The sequence below is a fragment of the Cynocephalus volans genome, chromosome 16 (genome assembly GCF_027409185.1).
Source record: "Cynocephalus volans isolate mCynVol1 chromosome 16, mCynVol1.pri, whole genome shotgun sequence".
In the NCBI taxonomy this organism is placed as follows: Eukaryota; Metazoa; Chordata; class Mammalia; order Dermoptera; family Cynocephalidae; genus Cynocephalus; species Cynocephalus volans.
In genome coordinates, this window is record NC_084475.1 from 56,834,812 (window position 1) to 56,856,035 (window position 21,224).

Consider the following 21,224-nt stretch of genomic DNA (forward strand, 5'->3'; position numbering starts at 1 on the left):
ATCCACATTTAATACATTAAGGGAAGACCCATTTCTTTATCACTGTTGGAAACCTTTCACTGTTGAGGCAGTGCCTGACATGTGTCACCTGACACCTGAGGGGGTGTCCACTTTGCAGATCTGCCTGGTTTTTATGGTATCAGTCCCAGAATAAAACTGTTCACACACTCCCACTGACTATGCTGCCCACACTCAGACTGAATTAGGTTAGCTTATTTGTGCAAGAATGCAAATCTGGTTGTTGAACTTTCACAACAAAATTAATTTTTTTTTTCCACTCACATCTGGCACCTAAGTCTATTCATAAAACCAGCTCATTCAGGGAGAGGAGAGGTAATAGGATAGGCAGACGTCTCCCAAGACTGGGAGACAAGGGGAAAACTCTGCTTTCTAAGATTTAAACCTGTTAATTCAGCCAATAAAGGCTGTGCAGAATCCACACTCTCCTGCATTCCTTATGTCACTCCGTCTCACTTAGTCTCCTTTGCTAGTTATTCTTTCATTTTCTGACTTTTTAACAGTCCAGTCCTTGGACCTGTTTTGTATCTACCTTCCCTCCCTAGTGATCTCATTCCTTGTCTTTAAATACCACTTATATGCTAATGAGTCCCAAACTTACATTTCTAGCCTGGACCTCCCCCCTTAATTCTATATGCAACTCTCTACTTGACATCTCCATGTGGTTGGAATAAGCATCCCACACTTTGTGTAGCCAAAATTGTGTTCTTGATCTTCTCTCTCTTTATTTTCCCTATCTTAATAACTCCAAGTTTTTAGCTGTTTCCTTCTTTGTCTCACACTCTGCATCCAAACAGACAAAAAAAAAATTCTGTTGATTCTTTGTGGTAGACAGACCTTAAGGCAATCCCCAATAATTTCAGGCTGCTAGTATCCACAAGTTTATTCCTCTTGAATTCTAGCAGAACCTGTGACACTTTCAACCAAAAGAATAAGGCAAAAATGACTGTGTCGCTTCCACAATTACATTTTGTTATATAGAAAAATCTCTTTCAGCAGACTGGAGCTAGAGGCTTTCCTTCTGAACTCGAAGAAGCAAGCCTCCATGAGTTCTACTGCCACAAGGAAACGAATTCTGCCAACACCCTGAATGACCTTGGAAGGAGATTTTTCCTAAGTCAAGCCTCCAGATAAGAATGAAGCCTAGTCAACACTTTGATTGCAGCCTGGTGACAACCTGAAGCACAGAACCGTCCGTCTAGTAGGAGGACTGCTAATCACAAAGGAAACCGAAGAACATAGCAAAATGGAGAGGCACCCATGGGATTACATTAAACAGCCAAAGGATGAGTAGTGTGTGTCTGGCTCCCCCAGAACAGTCCTCAGCAGAGGTAAGTATATGCATGCTGTCCTGGATCCTCTTCTCCTGCCACCCACTCAGCCAACAGCTGGAACAAATCCCTTTGAAACTCCACAGATGTCTTTATTGTATAAAAGCACATAAAATAAGGACTTTGATCCAGAGTCAAGTTCCTGATTTTCGTACATGTCGTGAATTTCTGGTCAGCCTACCCCTAGATCAGCCCCACCCCCTTACCTTTTATAACAGACAGCTCGGTCCACACTTTTAGAGCCAGACCTGGGTATAAAGTACAAATAAATCAATCTCAATGGAAGGAAAGCTATCTTAGAGATGTTGCCATAGTTTACAAATTTGTGTTTAATGACATTAAATATGTTTTGGTTTAGCACTACCTTAATAAGAAAAGCAGTGTGGACCTAAATGGAACAAATTAATCAAAATCTTCTGTTTTACAAGTAAGCAAGTTAGAATACCAAATAATCTCCTCCCAGGTACATGTTTAAGATAATATAGCAAATGTTTCCAGATGGAAGCCAGCCCGATGGTGGGGAGTTCCTGGGAGACGGGGGCTGTGGACCCTAGCCCCGACCCTGCCACTGCCACACATCCAGACCAGCAACGGAGCCAGCCTGATGCCTGGGGGGGGGTTCTGGGAGACTGGGGCCAGGACAGACCCTCTCCCGCCTGCAACCAGATCCTAGAATGTAGTTATTAACCTCGTGTATTTCTTTGGGTGTGTGACTTATCTGCTCATGTCCTTCACCAAATTTCAGCTTAGATTTTTCTAATTCATTTATAGAGTTCTTTTTGCAACAAGGATGTTAATCTTTGAGTGTTTAAAAAAAAAAGTAGAGAATAGAATATAATGCTTACCAGAGGCTGGGAAGGGTAGGGGTGGGGGGGAAGATTAGGGGTAAACTATGGAGACAAAACTGTGCCATCTGCCCTAAGTGAATCATTGTGCAGGATATGCATGTATTGAAACAACACACTGTACCCCACAAAAATAAATGTAAATAAAATTGAATTTTAAAAAATGCTTCCTTTTTTTTCTCTTATAATAACTTAGTAACTCTTTTCCAATATCTATCTGTGACAAGAAGGTCTATTTGTCCCACAATATTCATCCTCGCCTTCTTCTAGAGAAATAGACATCTTACTGGGTATACAGTCACCCAAAACAAAAACTATATTTTACAGCCTTTCTTGTAGCTCTATCTGTGGTCATGTAATCAGACTCCAGCCGGTGGGATTTAAGAAGAGATGTCATGTGGCAGCTCTAAAAAAACCTTTTTTAAGAGGTAGTTATTGTATGCCCCTTGTCTCTGTCTCTTTATTCCTACCTCCACTTTGTTGCCCAGATTGAGTCTGCCTTGCACATGAGAAATGGGGCTATGCCATAAGTCGGCAGATCTATGAGCTAGTAGGAGCCTGGGTCTTTGGGGGCATTTACAAAGCAGAGTCACCATACTGGCCCATTTTTCCAGAATTTTACATGGCTCAGAATGTTAACTTCCCTGTTAAACTAGCTGTTATTTGGGGTTTTCTTCTGACTTACGACAGAACCTTAACTACACATTTAATGATCACCTTATTCTTCAAATGTTTTTATTAATTTAGTTCAGTCACTAATCCACTAAAAAGTGTAACTTCTTACCTAACAGCACATGGGGCAATAGCCCATTCTCTAATCATATCACAGGAAGTCCTTAACTGGGAAATAAGGCCAAAGTCCAAAATTCTAGTGTTCATCTACCAGGAAGAGACAAGAGAGAAAGAGAAGGAAATCTATTTCTGTGGCTCCCAGTGCCACAGTCTTGTGAAAAGAGTAGCCCTGAATTCTGAAGATCTGAATTCTAATCTGCGTTTCTATAAACGTCAGTTTTCTCTTTCAAAAATAGGGTCATCTATCCTGCCTCCTCCAAAGTTTCCCTGAGAGACCACATGAAAAAAATCTATGTGGAAATATTTTCTTAATTACAAGGCCCCCTACAATGTAACATTATTATTACAAAATACATCAAAGGAATAAGAGAGTAAAGATTTCCCAGGAAAACCAGAATAGCAGGAATTTGGCCTTGGTGAGGGTGGCAAAATTAGGTTCAATAAAAGTCAAATAGAGTATGTTTTATTTACATTCTAATTTTCTATGGAAAAATACTGCTCTGATTTTTTGCTTCAAAAAAGTGGCAGGAGAGGGGAAAGAAGGAAGAATTTGGATGAATAGAAAAAGGGCAAAAAGATAAACAGAACAATAACAAAGCAAGTTGGGACTCTGAATCAAACAAGATTTCACAGATGATGAGGGTCTTTTATCTCATCCAAAGTAAGATGGCAGTAATTGTCTCCCATACAAAATCATTATGTCCAGTGGCAGCCAACATTTTCTCAACAACACCCGAGTGGTAAGTCTAGCACATCTTGGGAATTTCATTTTCTTGGTCCCAACATAGGACTAAGTCAGATCCTCAGAATCCATCTGTCCACAGCTGGCTATCATTACTGATGTGGGCATCAGCAGGATCAGCAGAATTATTAGGGGCATTTAGAAGTGGAAGTAGAAAAGGCATTTGGCTGTATTCCCCAAAGGAGCTTGTAAACTGACTTGAGCCATCTTGGACTTAATTTGATTCTGCAACAGAAACAAATCCTGTCTTCACTTGCTTGTGTGGTTCAGCTGTTTCTCAGCATTTCAAAATCCTCATGTCACGCCTGCAAATCAATTCTGTTCTTACGAACCATTTTCCCACCATCATCTTTTAGCTTTGTGTGGAAATCATGTATTCTAAGTAAATTTATATAAGCCAATAAGTGTTAAAAAAAAATGTTCTGAAAAGTGGGAAACCACCCTGCTTGGAATTCTTCTTTATAAAACTTCATAAGTTCTCTTTAAGCAAACTTTCTTCCTTGGGGGATATCCTGAACAGAAGAAAATAATTTAGTAACATTTCATTTGGGGTAGGGGAAATGCGAAATAGTATTTATTTTGTAATTACACATTCAGCTTAACCATACAAATATGTATTCTTCATGTTAGCATAAGTGTGATACTCCTGTCACTAATCTGAGATAATCTGCGCACAAGAAGGAAAAAATGGATCCCAGCTGCACTCCCGCCTCTCAACACAATGGAAATTCTCGACGGTCAGTAGAAACTTGTGCCTGATGAGGGTAATATTCACTATTCTTCCTCTCCAGAACTTGCAACGGTAGCTACACGACACAAGGCAAGTGCCTTCCCCCTCCTGTGCCCAGCATCAATATCAAGATATCAGTAATATATCACAGTTTTTTGTTTGCTTTTTCAGGAACTCATACGTGGCCCGATACTCTTCTCATCCAGGGTTATTATCATTCAACTGAAGGTAACATAGCAATGGAATCTTTTTGCCTTCCCTGGGGCTTGAGGTTATTACCTCTTTCCTCACAGCTTTTTTCTTTTTTTACTTTTTTAAACTTTTATTTATTTATTTTTAATTGACAGCAAAAATAAGTACATAAATACATTTTTAGAAAAAAACACAATTAAAAAAAATTTTTTTCAAGTATACGATGCAATGTTATTTACTATAGTCATCATGTTGTGCAATAGGTCTCATGAACCTATTCCTCCTAAATGAAATTTGGTATCCTTCGATCAACATCTCTGCAAGCTTTCCTACCCAGCCCCTGGCAACCACCATTCTACTCTCTGCTTGTATGAGTTCAACTTTTTTGTAGCTTCAGATCTCACAAGTACCCTAAAGTCCTTCAAGAAAGAAAATAACTAGTAGACAAATGGCATTTTAAATTAAAAAATAGCCAACTCAAGATCAACCCATTCTCATCCACCCAAACGTAGTGCGATTTTGAAATCCTTGACTACAATGGTGAAGAAAGGCAATGAAGATTTCAAGAAGCTCATAACCTCTTTTTATTTATATTTATTTATTTATTTGGCGGCTGGCTGGTATAGGGATCCAAACCCTGGACCTTAGTGTTATCAACACCACACTCTAACCAAAAGAGCAAACAGGCCAGCCCTCATAGTCTCTTTTGGAGTTTTAAATGTTCAATGACTCCACAATTTCAAAAATCAGAAAAGAAAACCTTTTCGATTTTACCGAACACAGGATTTTCAGAGTGAATTCTCTCAGACAGAGAGAGTAGAATCATGAAGAAAGAAATAGCCTGTGACTTCTAAGATTTTTTTTCTTTTTGTCTTAAGTAATTTTTAGTATCCCCTATGTACAAATTCCTCCCTTAGTTTTTGCTCATGAGTACCTTCACTTACTATGTACAGGTACTGGGCTATATTCTTTATATGCATTTTTTTTTCATTTATTTCTCACAATACACCTGCAAATTAGTCTCTATTATTATTCTTGTTTTATCAATAAATTGACAGTGACTTAAAGAAGTGACAAAATAACATTAATCAAAACTGACAACTGTTACGTGCTTACTAAATACTAGGTATTGGTCAAAGTGCTTTGCATAAATTATATTGTTTAATCCCTCCAATGGTTTTAGGAGGTAGACAGTGATTTTATAGATTTGAAAAATGAGGCATAACGATGGTAAGTTACACTCAAGGTCATTAGCTTGACGTCATCCTTGCAACTGGAGCCCAGTTTTGCCCAATTCCAGGACCTCTGCACTTAACTGCTATAACTGCTATGTTATTCTGCTTTACATTACATATTACAGAACCTTACACACTTTGCAATTGCCTCACTAGCCCCAGGGTCTTTTTCCTAAAGTTTAAATCCTTAACAACTTCCTTCACGGTTCCAGACACAGGAGTTAATGTTTCTCTGGAGGCAATGTTCTCTAAAGGAAATAACTGTTACTTTAAGAACAAATAATTAGGGGAGATACCCAGTCTACCAGCATCTTACTGTTCCAACTCCTTATGCTACAAGCGCAGTTTAAAGGCCTCAAGGCAAACAGGCCACTTCATAATTCCAGTCTATTAAATCAATAAAATAAGTGTTGATTTTGTCTGTAACATTCTGCTTCCTCTTCTCTGTGATGTTTTCTAAGTCATAGTCTGAATCACAGAATGTATGGTCTAGGAGGGACTTTAGGAATCAAGTAGTTCGTAATCCTTCATTTTATTGATCAATTCATTTGCTTTTTCTGAAAATAATTTTTTTTTTTTTTTTTTTTAAATTAGGACATCTTAAATTTTATTTTTTTTTTTTATTTTTTTTTTTTTATTTTTTTTTTATTTTTTATTTTTTAAATTTTATTTTGTCGATATACATTGTAGCTGATTAATGCTCCCCATCACCAAAACCTCCCTCCCTTCTCCCTCCCCCCCTCCCCCCCAACAATGTCCTTTCTGTTTGTTTGTTGTATCAACTTCAAATAATTGTGGTTGTTATATCTTCTTCCTCCCCGCCCCCCGGTTTGTGTGTGTATGTGTGTATGTGTGTGTGTGAATTTATATATTAATTTTTAGCTCCCTCCAATAAGTGAGAACATGTGGTATTTCTCTTTCTGTGCCTGACTTGTTTCACTTAATATAATTCTCTCAAGGTCCATCCATGTTGTTGCAAATGGCAGTATTTCATTCGTTTTTATAGCTGAGTAGTATTCCATTGTGTAGATGTACCACATTTTCCGTATCCACTCATCTGATGATGGGCATTTGGGCTGGTTCCAACTCTTGGCTATTGTAAAGAGTGCTGCGATGAACATTGGGGAACAGGTATACCTTCGACTTGATGATTTCCATTCCTCTGGGTATATTCCCAACAGTGGGATGGCTGGGTCGTATGGTAGATCTATTTGCAATTGTTTAAGGAACCTCCATACCATTTTCCATAGAGGCTGCACCATTTTGCAGTCCCACCAACAATGTATGAGAGTTCCTTTTTCTCCGCAGCCTCGCCAGCATTTATCGTTCATAGTCTTTTGGATTTTAGCCATCCTAACTGGGGTTAGATGGTATCTCAATGTGGTTTTGATTTGCATTTCCCGGATGCTGAGTGATGTTGAGCATTTTTTCATATGTCTGTTGGCCATTTGTATATCTTCCTTAGAGAAATGCCTACTTAGCTCTTTTGCCCATTTTTTAATTGGGTTGCTTGTTTTCTTCTTATAAAGTTGTTTGAGTTCCTTATATATTCTGGATATTAATCCTTTGTCAGATGTATATTTTGCAAATATTTTCTCCCACTCTGTTGGTTGTCTTTTAACTCTTTTAATTGTTTCTTTTGCTGTGCAGAAGCTTTTTAGTTTGATATAATCCCATTTGTTTATTTTTCCTTTGGTTGCCCGTGCTTTTGGGGTCGTATTCATGAAGTCTGTGCCCAGTCCTATTTCCTGAAGTGTTTCCCCTATGTTTTCTTTAAGAAGTTTTATTGTCTCAGGGTGTATATTTAAATCCTTAATCCATTTTGAGTTGATTTTAGTATACGGTGAGAGGTATGGATCTAGTTTCATTCTCCTGCATATCGATATCCAGTTATCCCAGCACCACTTGCTGAAGAGGCAGTCCCTTCCCCAGTGAATAGGTTTGGTGCCTTTGTCAAAGATCAGATGGCAGTAAGTGTGTGGGTTGATTTCTGGATTCTCTATTCTATTCCATTGGTCAGTGTGTCTGTTTTTATGCCAGTACCATACTGTTTTGGTTATTATAGCTTTGTAGTATAGCTTAAAGTCAGGTAGTGTTATGCCTCCAGCTTTATTTTTTTTGCTGAGCATTGCTTTGGCTATTCGTGGTCTTTTATTGTTCCATATAAATGTCTGAATAGTTTTTTCCATTTCTGAGAAAAATGTCTTTGGAATTTTGATGGGGATTGCATTGAATTTGTATATCACTTTGGGTAGTATGGACATTTTCACTATGTTGATTCTTCCAATCCAAGAGCATGGAATATCTTTCCATCTTCTTGTATCCTCTCTAATTTCTCTCAGCAGTGGTTTGTAGTTCTCATTATAGAGATTTTTCACCTCCTTGGTTAACTCAATTCCTAAGTATTTTATTTTTTTGGTGGCTATTGTAAATGGGCAGGCTTTCTTGATTTCTCCTTCTGCATGTTCACTATTGGAGAAAAGAAATGCTACTGATTTTTGTGTGTTGATTTTGTATCCTGCTACTGTGCTGAAATCATTTATCAATTCCAACAGTTTTTTTGTAGAGGTTTTAGGCTGTTCGATATATAGGATCATGTCATCTGCAAACAGGGACAGTTTGACTTCATCTTTTCCAATCTGGATGCCCTTTATTTCCTTCTCTTCTCTGATTGCTCTGGCTAGTACTTCCAACACTATGTTGAATAGGAGTGGTGAGAGTGGGCATCCTTGTCTAGTGCCTGTTCTTAAAGGAAAAGCTTTCAGCTTTTCCCCATTCAGGATGATATTGGCACTGGGTTTCTCATATATGGCTTTAATTATGTTGAGATACTTTCCCTCTATACCTAACTTATTGAGGGTCTTTGTCATGAATGAGTGCTGAACTTTATCAAATGCTTTTTCAGCATCTATAGAGATGATCATATGGTCCTTGTGTTTGAGTTTATTAATATGGTGTATCACATTTATTGATTTGCGTATGTTGAACCAACCTTGCATCCCTGGGATGAATCCCACTTGATCGTGATGAATAATTTTTCGTATGTGTTGCTGTATTCTGTTTGCTAGTATTTTAGTGAGGATTTTTGCATCTATATTCATCAAGGATATCGGCCTGTAGTTTTCTTTTTTGGTTATATCTTTACCTGGTTTTGGTATCAGGATGATGTTTGCTTCATAGAATGAGTTTGGGAGATTTGCGTCCGTTTCAATCTTTTGGAATAGTTTGTAAAGAATCGGTGTCAATTCCTCTTTGAATGTTTGGTAAAATTCTGCTGTGAATCCATCTGGTCCTGGGCTTTTCTTTGTTGGGAGCCTTCTGATAACAGCTTCAATCTCCTTTATTGTTATTGGTCTGTTCAGATTTTCTACGTCTTCACGGTTCAGTTTTGGGAGCTTGTGTGTGTCCAGAAATTTATCCATTTCCTCCAGATTTTCAAAATTGTTGGCGTACAGTTGTTTATAGTAGTCTCGAATGATTCCTTGTATTTCAGATGAATCAGTTGTAATATCGCCTTTTTCATTTCTAATTTTTGTTATTTGAGTCTTCTCTCTTCTTTTTTTTGTTAGCCATGCTAATGGTTTGTCAATTTTATTTATCTTTTCAAAAAACCAACTTTTTGATTCGTTGATCTTTTGAATTGTTTTTTGGTTTTCAATTTCATTCAGTTCTGCTCTGATCTTAATGATTTCTTTCCGTCTGCTAACTTTAGGATTGGATTGTTCTTGTTTTTCTAGTTCTTTAAGGTGAAGTGTTAGGTTGTTCACTTGCCATCTTTCCATTCTTCTGAAGTGAGCATTTAATGCAATAAATTTTCCCCTCAATACTGCTTTTGCAGTATCCCACAGGTTTTGGTATGATGTATCATTGTTTTCATTAGTTTCAATAAACTTTTTGATTTCCTGCTTGATTTCTTCTTGGACCCATATGTCATTAAGTAGAATGCTGTTTAATTTCCATGTGTTTGTATAGTTTCCAGAGTTTTGTTTGTTATTAATTTCTAGTTTTAATCCGTTGTGGTCTGAGAAGATACATGGGATAATTCCAATTTTTTTGAATTTACTGAGACTTGATTTGTGACCTAATATGTGATCTATCCTGGAGAATGATCCATGTGCTGCTGAGAAGAATGAATATTCTGAGGTTGTTGGGTGGAATGTTCTGTAGATATCTGCCAATTCCAATTGGTCTAGAGTCTTGTTTAGATCTTGTGTTTCTCTACTGATTCTTTGCCTAGATGATCTGTCTAATATTGACAGTGGGGTGTTCAGGTCCCCTGCTATTATGGTATTAGTGTCTATTTCCTTCTTTAGGTCTAATAGAGTTTGTTTTATAAATCTGGCTGCTCCAACATTGGGTGCATACATATTTATGATTGTTATGTCTTCTTGATGGATCAGTCCTTTTATCATTAAGTAGTGTCCCTCATTGTCTCTTTTTATGGTTTTTAGTTTAAAGTCTATTTTGTCAGATATAAGAATAGCCACTCCAGCTCGTTTTTCTTTTCTGTTTGCATGGTAAATCTTTTTCCATCCTTTCACTCTTAGTCTGTGTGAATCTTTATGGGTGAGGTGGGTCTCTTGTAGACAGCATATAGTTGGGTCCTGTTTTTTGATCCAGTCAGCCAGTCTGTGTCTTTTAATTGGGGAATTTAAGCCTTTAACATTAAGAGTTGTTATTGAAAGGTGTTGATTTATTCCTAGCATTTTATTGGTTGTTTGGTTGTCTTAGGTGTCTTTTGTTCCTTGCTTTCTGATTTACTGTTTGGTTTCTTTGTTTGTTGGTTCCTTAGGTTGTAGATAGTGTTTTTGTTAGTTTGTTTTCTCTTCATGAATGCCATTTTTATTGTACTAGCGGGTTTAGATTTTTCTTAGGTTTTTATGGCAGTGGTAGTTATTTTTCAGGAACCAAACCCAGTACTCCCTTGAGGATTTCTTGTAAGGGTGGTCTTGTGGTAGTGAACTCCCGCAGTTTTTGTTTGTCTGAGAAATATACTATTTGCCCCTCATTTCGGAAGGATAGCCTTGCAGGGTAGAGTATTCTTGGCTGGCAATCTTTGTCTTTTAGTATTTTGAAAATATCATCCCATTCCTTTCTAGCTTTTAGGGTTTGTGATGAAAAGTCTGATGTTAACCTGATTGGGGCTCCCTTATAGGTGATTTGACGCTTCTCTCTTGCAGCTTTTAAGATTCTCTCTTTGTCTCTGAGTTTTGCCAATTTGACTATGACATGTCTTGGAGAAGGCCTTTTTGGGTTGAATACGTTTGGAGATCGTTGAGCTTCCTGGATCTGAAGATCTGTGATTTTTCCTATACCTGGGAAGTTTTCTGCCACTATTTTTTTGAATATGTTTTCAATGGAATCTCCATTTTCTTCCCCTTCTGGAATACCCATGACTCGGATATTTGAGCGCTTGAGGTTGTCTGATATCTCTCTCAGATTTTCTTCCATGTCCTTGATTCTTTTTTCTTTCTTTTTGTCTGCTTGTGTTATTTCAAACAGCCCATCTTCAAGTTCAGAGGTTCTCTCTTCAACTTCGACAAGCCTGCTAGTTAAACTCTCCGTTGTGTTTTTTATTTCGCTGAATAACTTCTTCAGTTCAGCAAGTTCTGCTACATTTTTTTTCAGGACATTGATTTCCTTGTATATTTCCTCTTTCAGATCCTGTATACTTTTCCTCATTTCATCATGATGTCTAGCTGAGTTTTCTTGTATCTCATTCAGTTTCCTTAGAATTATCACTCGAAATTCCTTGTCAGTTATTTCAAGGGCTTCTTGTTCTATAGGATCTAGAGTATGAGATTTATTAACTTTTGGTGGTGTACTTTCTTGATTTTTTGTATTTCTGGTGTCTTTTTTTTGGTGTTTATTCATTGTTGCAGGGGGTTTCACAGTCCACCGGTTTAAGACTAATGACTAACTAGGATGTTGCTGTGGTTGCCAATTTGGTATGGCTCCCGCCGTGACTGCTCAGTTGGCCTCTAGTGTCTTGTGTGTGTGGTTGCCTCAGGTCTTGGGCTTCTCCGGGGATCCACCTTTCTGGTCAGTTTGTACTCTGCTGGGCTGGTGGATCACGTACCACAGGGTGTGTGATCTCTGTTGAGCTTTCACTTTCTGTACAGGACTTCTCCCCTTTCCGTGTGCTCTGGCCCAGGCTGTTAGATCGTGCAGTGGCGACCCCACCGGGTGTGTGGTTTCTGTCGAGACTCCGCCTCCCTGGCCGCACGTCTCCCCCCTCTGTGAACACTGTGCTGGGCTGGGGCGTGTCTTCTGCACCCCTTGTCTATCAGCTGGGCCTTCAAGACCCTGCTCAGCACCGCCTCGCCCAGGAAGTCTACCAGGTTTCTGCTAGGCACAGACGACCGGTCTCTCTGGGTGCCTTTGTAGCACTGTGTAGATCTTTCTCGGGTCTTGTTCACCTTTGTATCCCCCCGGTATAAACCGAGTCTAGTGCCCGCCTGCAGCCTGCTCTCCGGCAGGTTCAAGCGGACCTGGGAACTCTCCTACCGCACTATTCCCAACCAGAAATTCGTTAGGCTTTTTTCCAAACTGGTGGTCGCAGAGATGGTATCTGCCTCCCAGTAACAGGAAGTTTACCGGGCCGGAGTCCAGGGTGTGGTGGAGTGACAGTCGGCCCGCCCGTACTTCCTAGCCCTCCCAAAACTGGTCGGGACGCCCCACACCCCCAGTCCTGCCAGAGAACCGCGGAGGGAGTGGGAGAGGAGGTCGGCCCGCAGGGTCCGGAAAGCCCCGCGCCAGGCCAAGCAAATGGGCTCAGTGATGGCCGAGCAGGGCGGAGCTGCCCGCACCTGGGAAAATGGAGGCAGCACCGGGGTAGTGAGTGGCCTGGTGGTGCAGGCGGAAGCCGCGTGGGCATTCACCCCCCGAACAGAGCTGTGCCAGGGATCACTCACAGTGCTGTGCCAGGTCGGGCGCTCGCTCTGTCTCTGGTTTGTTGCCTTCCGTGTTCTCGGCGCTGCCGCCTCGGGCTGTTCAGTCGCGGCGCCGCTCGGGCGCTCCCAGGAATCTTCTTTAATGCCGGCCTGAAACCTCGAATCCTGAATAGGGTAGCTGGCCGCCTTCAGTGTGGCCCCAGCCTCCGGGATCCTGGCTGCATCCACAGCAGCCCTGGCGCCGTGTTCCCTGTTTCAAGACTCACTTTTGCAGCTAAGAATCAGTTCTTTTCCTGCTCCACACTTCAAAGCTGTTGCCTGTAAATGAGGCAGCCTCTCCTGCCGGGGGCAAAGTGGCGTTGAGCCCCCACGACCGGCCAGCAGCAGCAGTCCTCCCTTAAGAGATGGCCAGAGGAAGGTCCACAAGTTTCCTGGCTGCCTGAGGCCCAGTGGCCACCTTTTCCACCTCAGCTACTCCGCGCCAGCCGCCGCAGCCGCGGCCATCTTGAAAAACCAATAATTTTAAGTATAAAAGAAACACATGCTCATTAATTAAAGTATAAAAATATACAAACTATAGAAAAGGAAAAGATATACTTCCCAATAATATACATACATATGAAAGCCTAAGAATGTTTTCTTAGAGTGTATGATATATATTTCCTAGTGTTTCCTAAGAGTGAATATATATACACAAGAGTGAATATATATATATACACACACACATAATTTTTAAACTAATTGAAACCATCCTACAAAAAGAGTTGTGTATCATTCTTTTATATTAACATAGCATTCTATCGTAAGCATTTTCCATATTATTAAGTGACTACTAAGACCACACAGCTATCTGGAAACCAAGCCTGGATTGGAACCTCAATTCTGACACCAAGGCCAGTGCTGTGACCATTATCCCGGGTGGCTTTCTTAAATCATAGTTGCTCAATCTAGAAATATCCCTTTCAATTTGACAAAGGCACCAAACCTATTCACTGGGGAAGGGACTGCCTCTTCAGCAAATGGTGCTGGGATAACTGGATATCCATATGCAGGAGAATGAAACTAGATCCATACCTCTCACCGTATACTAAAATCAACTCAAAATGGATTAAGGATTTAAATATACACCCTGAGACAATAAAACTTCTTAAAGAAAACATAGGAGAAACACTTCAGGAAATAGGATTGGGCACAGACTTCATGAATACGACCCCAAAAGCACGGGCAACCAAAGGAAAAATAAACAAATGGGATTATATCAAACTAAAAAGCAAAAGAAACAATTAACAGAGTTAAAAGACAACCAACAGAGTGGGAGAAAATATTTGCAAAATATACATCTGACAAAGGATTAATATCCAGAATATATAAGGAACTCAAACAACTGTACAAGAAGAAAACAAGCAACCCAATTTAAAAATGGGCAAAAGAGCTAAGCAGGCATTTCTTTAAGGAAGATATACAAATGGCCAACAGACATATGAAAAAATGCTCAACATCACTCAGCATCCGGGAAATGCAAATCAAAACCACATTGAGATACCATCTAACCCCAGTTAGGATGGCTAAAATCCAAAAGACTCTGAACGATAAATGCTGGCGAGGTTGCGGAGAAAAAGGAACTCTCATACATTGTTGGTGGGACTGCAAAATGGTGCAGCCTCTATGGAAAATGGTATGGAGGTTCCTCAAACAATTGCAGATAGATCTACCATATGACCCAGCTATCCCACTGTTGGGAATATACCCAGAGGAATGGAAATCATCAAGTTGAAGGTATACCTGTTCCCCAATGTTCATTGCAGCACTCTTTACAATAGCCAAGAGTTGGAACCAGCCCAAATGTCCATCATCAGATGAGTGGATACGGAAAATGTGGTACATCTACACAATGGAATACTACTCAGCTATAAAAACGAATGAAATACTGCCATTTGCAACAACATGGATGGACCTTGAGAGAATTATATTAAGTGAAACAAGTCAGGCACAGAAAGAGAAATACCACATGTTCTCACTTATTGGTGGGAGCTAAAAATTAATATATAAATTCACACACACACACACACACACACACACACACACACACACACACACACACAAACCGGGGGGGGGGAGAAGATATAACAACCACAACTACTTGAAGTTGATATGACAAGCAAACAGAAAAGACATTATTGGGGGGGAGGGGGGGAGGGAGAAGGGAGGGAGGTTTTGGTGATGGGGAGCAATAATCAGCCACAATGTATATCGACAAAATAAAACTTAAAAAAAAAAAAAAAAAGAAATATCCCTTTCAGTTTTTAGTCCCAGATCTTCAGGAAACACTGAGAGACCCAGAACTGTGGAGACGGAGCCCTCCCTAAGGCTATGCCATCATGACTGAAGGGGAGGGAAAGAATTCATTCCTTCTTTCATGTTAGGTTCACTGGCTGGGACTCTGCAAATTAGACTGAAAAGAGACAAATTAACAGGAGAAAAACATAAGTATTTCAATTCATTAACATAAGTGTTACATGACACCTGAGCCTTCATAAGGAAATGAAGACAGAAAGAAACATTAAGCCTGAGCATTTTTATACTAAATTTAATGACAAGTGGAAAATTATGGGAAAATATGATAAGACAAAGAGGTATGAGCTAAGAGAAGTATACTGGGGAAAATTTAGCAAAGCCTGCTTTTTCAGATTCCTCTCAGTGTCCCCCCATCTTTGGTGGTAACAATGCTCCTTTCCTCTGGGTATATAGAAAGGGCACTTTTCACATGAAGGTCTTATGAACTGCTGTTCAGGGGAGAAGGTCAAAGAGTCTTTTCCAACACCTGCCATTTCTCAAATACCTTCAGCTTAAAATATTCAATATGCCAAGGCACCATATTTTGGGGTAGCATGTTCTAAACCTCATCATGACCAACATTGCAAAGACAGATGGACCTTTGACTACCACACAAACTCATTAGATTTTCTTCCTTAGATTTTCAACAGTCCAATGTCCATCCTGATGATAAAGGCCACATTTTGCAAATTGTGCTTCTGAAAATGCACATTTTGGAAATGTTAAAAGTTTTCTACAAAAAAAAAGTCTTCTATATCCAAATGTATTTGAAGCACAGAATGTTAAAATCTCCTTTTAAAGACTCACAATTTAATATAAGTATATTAAAGGCTCTAAGCAGTCCTATGGAAAGCAAACTTTTTAAGATCAGAGTCTGCAAACTTATAGAAAACCATTTTTGTTCTTTTTCACAAAGAAACCCAGGTTCTTTGAGATATCATTCAAGAGACACTATGTTAGAGAATTAAAATGATTGAAATGTAAGATGATCATGTAAGACTGGCCCCAAATCACGAATCTTACTTGTTGGGAAGGCTCATCTCACAAAGACCAGGAGACAGCGATCGCTGCAATCAAGCAAGAGGTTTTTTTATTCCAGCATGCTGGGGTCGCTCCGTCTTCAGGACAGAAATGGCCTCGAGCTTTTAACACGAGCATTTTTTATACAGTTTGGTAGGCAGACTTTGGCAACAGGATGAGTTGTATACAGCTTATTGGTCACCTGAGGTGACTTTTAAATTCATTGGTGGCTTTCAGTGGGGTGGTATACAGACGAGGAACTGGGGAATTGCCCAACAGCCCACCCCTTGTGTGGTTAGGCCCTTCCCGGAACTGGGTGAACTTTGGGCGGTTTGGGAAGTCCTTTATCTGCCCTTACCAGAAAGTCCCACCTGCAGGGGCTTGTAAAACCTTGTGCAAGCTAATTACAGAAGCAGAAAAGCTAGTCAGTTAATATTCAAGGGTGGGGGAAGGGGTTCAGGTCCACATTCCCCCCTTTTTCTTGTGGGTATTTCAATCATAAAATACTGATTCCTGTTGGTTTAATTCCTGATATTGTTGCCTTAATGTCATAATTCGAACAGTACTAACACATTCTCTAACAAAAGCTAGCAAGCGATTTAAAATGCAGGGACCGAAGGTCAGAAGCAACACCAAATTGACTAGCGGTCCTAGTAGGGTAGACACGAGGGTCGTGAGCCATGGAGAGGAGTTGAACCATGACTGAAACCATCCCTGATTTTGTTCTCTTTCTTTTTTTCTTTTGGCTAGGCCTTCCCTGATTTGGGCCATGGAGTCTTTAATTACCCCTGAGTGATCAATGTAAAAACAACATTCTTATTTTAGTGCAGCGCAGAGTCCCCCCTGCTGAAGGAACAAGAGGTCTAGTCCCCTTCTATTTTGCAGGACCACCTCAGAAAGAGAGGTGAGGGACTCTTGTAATTTAGTAATTGAATTTTCTATTTCTTTAATATCAGCATCTATGGCTGCCTGTAAACTTTGGTAATTCTGATGTTGAATAGCCAGAGCTGAAGCTCCTGTAGCTGCCCCAGCTGCTCCCAATCCTAAGCCCAAGAGGACAGAGAGCGTGATACATAGGGGCTCCCTTCTGGTTCGGTAGTTCCTGTTATTTTCATCCCAGTGTGATAATAGTTCTTCATAGGGATGGTAAACAAGCCGAGGCAACAACTGAACCAAGACACAGAAATCCTGGGTCTCATCTAGGGCCTGTAAGCTAACACAGGGTGTGACCCCAGTAGTACAGGCTCACCATCCTTCTGGAGGGGGCAACAGATATGTGTCACCAGACCACTCAGTCAAGTTAAGAGTCTGGTTGCACAGCTGGCTGTGTGAGGAGGGGATCTTTCCCACACATGTTCCTTGCCCCACAACAGCTGACAGAGTGAGTTTGACCTGTCGTTGCTGCCAATGACAGTTGGAGACATCAGTTGTAGTATTAATTTCATTTCTGAAGGCTATTCCTTCATAATATGGGGGAGCAACATTGTAACAAAGCCAGCAGGAGCGGGTAGCATTGGGGTTGGTACTATTTAAGATCTTGAAGGCTTCAGAAATTAAGCGGAATAACCCAGGTTGTTCTTGTGGCCTAGGTTCAGGGGGCTGAGTTATTCCCTTTGGTGCCTTAGTCTTGGACCTTGTAGTGGGGGCTGAGGACTCTGGTTGGGTACCCGGGGGTGCTGGGGTAGTCTTTGGTTTTACCCCTGGAACTAGGTATTTATTTGGGCCTATGGCAGTATACTGGTTTCTACTTTGAGCTTGATGGTGAACAACAGCCCATCATCATACCTCTCTTTATAAAATCTTAACCCCCACATAAATCCTTTTTCCCACCCAGTGGCCTTTTTTACTGAATCCGTGAAGGACACTCGGAGGGGGTGACACCACCCATTACAGGCAGGGTTATCTTTCCACTTAGAGTGGCTGCTTCCCAATCGGCCTGCCCACCCTGCAGCAGGGGGAGAGGCGTGGGGATAATTAGCAGTTACCTTTATATAGTCCCAGGAGGACGAGGGATTACAATATGTATCTCCCGTGGTCTCACAGCCCCAGCCTTTACAGAAATAATCTGCTTTGCCTCCACACTGATAGTTTAGTGCTCTGTCATGGTGGAACCCAGGGCACACATAGAAGGTGAGGGCACTCAGCATACTTCTCCGATCTTTAGTAGAGCAGCCCCCCCATGGTTCGAGCCCAAAGCGCCCCGTTGGGGAGGGGGTAGAAGGAGGTTTGTGAGCATCAAAGTATCCTTCTAAATCCCAGTTGGCTGGGGCTCCCATGGCTAATTTGCACACATCGGGAAACAGGTCAGGCCACCATTTTCCTGTGGTGACCTTGGATAGGTTCCAGATTTCATCTCCTGCCCCACTTAGAACATACCAAGTTAACTTTTGGGGGATATATGGGCTGGAAGCGCTCAGGCTCCCGGGAAAAACTGTCAGGTACAGAAGGGGAAAAAATAAAATTTTCATCTTACAATATTTAAGGTGTTTGAACCCCCAGTCCAAATGATTTTGAGCTTCAAGGGGTGTTCCTTGGAACTTTGGGCTCTCCAGGCAGCATCTTTTGATCCTTGGTCCTCTGGTGGTGCAGGCTTTACGTGCGAGGCTTGGATCCAGGCGGTGATCCCGTCTACTTTTACGGCCGTTGGTGTTGTCAGGAGAACCAGGTAAGTTCCCTTCCAGCGGGGTTCCAGAGTCTGGGAGCAATGTCGTCTTACGTAGACTGTGTCCCTGACCTGGAACTGGTGAGAAACTTCAGGGGTCCCAGGTTCATAGACGGCCACCAGCTGCATCCAGACTTCCTTCTGCACCGCTTGCAGTCCTTTTAACCTGGCGTATAAGTCACTGTTACTGTGGCAAGTGGGTTCAAAGGCATCCCCCAGTAAAGTCAAGGGGGCAGGGGTACCACAGAGAATTTCAAAGGGGGTCAGGTTGAACCTAGCTCTAAACAAGGCCAAGGGAAGGAGCACCACCCAGTCCACGCCAGTCTCCATGGTTAATTTAGTCAGGGTCTCTTTTAGAGTTCTGTTCATCCTTTCTACCTGTCCTGAACTCTGGGGTCTGTAGATACAATGTAATTTCCAATCGACCCCTAGGTGTCTGGCCACTCCCTGGCTTACCTTGGCAACGAAGGTGGGTCCATTGTCGGACCCGATTACCTTGGGTACCCCGAAGCAAGGGAAGATTTCTTCCAGGATTTTCTTGACCACGACAGTGGTAGTTTCCTGCTTTGTTGGAAATGCTTCTACCCATCCAGAGAAGGCGTCTACAAAAACTAGGAGATACTTGTAACCATATTTATCTGGCTTGATCTCTGTAAAGTCTACTTCCCAATATATTCCTGGTCTGTCACCCCTGAGTCTCTTGCCAAGTCCTATGGTGTTTTTACAGACATTTACTTTTTGACACGGTACACAATCTTTAACTACTTGTTCTGCCAGTTGCTTTAGCCCTATGATGTGACATTTTGTTTTTAGGGCAGTCTGGACTAATTTATTAACTCCCAGATGAGTCCATTGGTGCATTTGTTGAATCATGGCTCGTGCCTGTTCGTGTGGCAAGATGGGCTTGCCTGACACTGCCTGCCAACGTTCCTTTTCCTGATCAAAGTGCTTATTAGAGTCCCTTGAGATCATGGCTATGTCCTCAGCAGAGTATTTAAACTTGGGCTTTTCTAGCTCAGGGACGTTAACTAACAGAATAGACGTGGACCTGTGGGCTGCCGCCCTCGCTTCAGAATCGGCCAAGTTGTTTCCCCTGGCGATGGGGGAATCCCCTTTCTGGTGGCCCGGGCAGTGTATAATACTCACTTTTAGTGGTCGGTGAAGGGCCTCTAGCAGGGCTACGATCTCTGCCTTGTTTTTGATTTCTTTTCCTCCAGAGGTCAGCAGACCCAGTTGCTGATAGATAGCACCATGCACATGGGCAGTGGCAAAGGCATACCTGCTGTCCATATAGATGTTGATTCTTTTGCCCTCTCCTAGTTCAAGGGCTTTTGTGAGAGCGATGAGTTCTGCCTTCTGGGTGGACATTCCTGCAGGTAAGGTCTGTGCCCATATCGGGTTCTGGCCATCTACTATAGCGGCTCCTGCCTTTCGTACTCCTTCCTCCAGGAAACTGCTGCCGCCAGTGAACTAGGTGGCTTCGGCATCAGTCAGAGGCTGATCTGACAAGTCTTTCCGCCATCCATGTGCCTCAGCAAGCACTTGTTGGCAGTCATGGATAGGAGGGTCAAGGTCAGGGTCTGGGAGCAACGTGGCTGGATTTAAGCTCGCTGGGGGAACGAAAGTAACCCGGTCTGAGTTCAGTAACAGAGTCTGATAGTGAGTCATGCGAGCATTTGTGAGCCAGCGGTCGTGGGGCTGGTGGACAATACTCTCTAAGGCATGAGGTGCCGAAATTACCAAACTCTGTCCCATAGTCAACTTATCAGCATCTTTTACCAGAACTGTGACTGCTGCTATGATTCTTAGCCACCCCGAGGCTACTGGGTCTAATTTTTTAGACAGATATGCAACAGGCCTTTTCCAGGGCCCCAGTCTTTGAGTTAGGACCCCCTTTGCAACCCCCTTATTTTCTGCCACATACAAGTGGAAGGGCTTGGTTACATTGGGGAGCCCCAGAGCTGGTGCGAACATTAAGGCCATCTTGATGTTGTCAAAAGCCTGTTTTTCCTCTTTTCCCCACTTGAAGGGCTGACTGTTTTTAGTGAGGGGATATAATGGGGCTGCCATCTCAGTAAAACCAGGTATCCATAGGCGGCAGAACCTGGCAGTACCTAAAAATTCCCTGACTTGTCTTGGGTTAACGGGTGGCGGAATGTGAAACACTGTCTCTTTTCTGGCCTCAGATAACCATCTTTTCCCATCTTTAGGAAGGTACCCTAGGTAACTGACTGGTTGCTTGCAGATCTGAGCCTTTTTGGCGGAGGCTCGATAGCCCAGTTCTCCCAACTCTGTGAGGAGACTCTTTGTTCCTTCCAGACACAGTTCCTCATCGGCTGCTGCCAAGAGGAGGTCATCTACATACTGCAACAGAGTTACCTGGGGCTTAGAGGCCCGGAACATAGTCAAGTCTTGGTGGAGGGCCTCATC